The 407-nt window shown below is 31.4% G+C and overlaps 1 protein-coding gene across 1 annotated transcript in view; it reads right to left on the reverse strand.

Moving 5' to 3' along the window:
• The window catches only part of USH2A (usherin), a gene marked incomplete at its 3' end in the record, with an annotated part of 612524 nt that overhangs the window by 392263 nt on the left and 219854 nt on the right, over nt 1-407 (reverse strand). The window lies entirely within an intron of this gene.

Consider the following 407-nt stretch of genomic DNA (forward strand, 5'->3'; position numbering starts at 1 on the left):
CCCCAAATTTATGATTGTTCAGTTATCAAGTATCTATTAGAAATTTACATTATGCTAGAAATTTCAAGAAGGGCCTAAAAATTATAAAATGCATTTAAAAAAAAAAACTGTTTAATCGGGCCGTAGGGCATAGGAATATAAAAATGATAAAAATGGGAATAAAAACAATCACTTCCATAAATGGTATTGGTAAAACTGAACAGATACATGCAAAACAAACAAACAAACAAACAAACAAAAAACCCTGTAACTATACCACTGTTTGTCACCATGTACAAAAACAACTCAAAATGCATTAGCTACTTAAATGTGACGCCAAAAATGCAAAACTCTGAGAACAAAAAATAGGCAGTAAACTCTTTGACATCGGTCTTAGTAACATCTTTCTGGATACATCTCCTAGGGCA

Source organism: Pteropus vampyrus, unplaced genomic scaffold (genome assembly GCF_000151845.1).
Source record: "Pteropus vampyrus isolate Shadow unplaced genomic scaffold, Pvam_2.0 Scaffold121, whole genome shotgun sequence".
In the NCBI taxonomy this organism is placed as follows: Eukaryota; Metazoa; Chordata; class Mammalia; order Chiroptera; family Pteropodidae; genus Pteropus; species Pteropus vampyrus.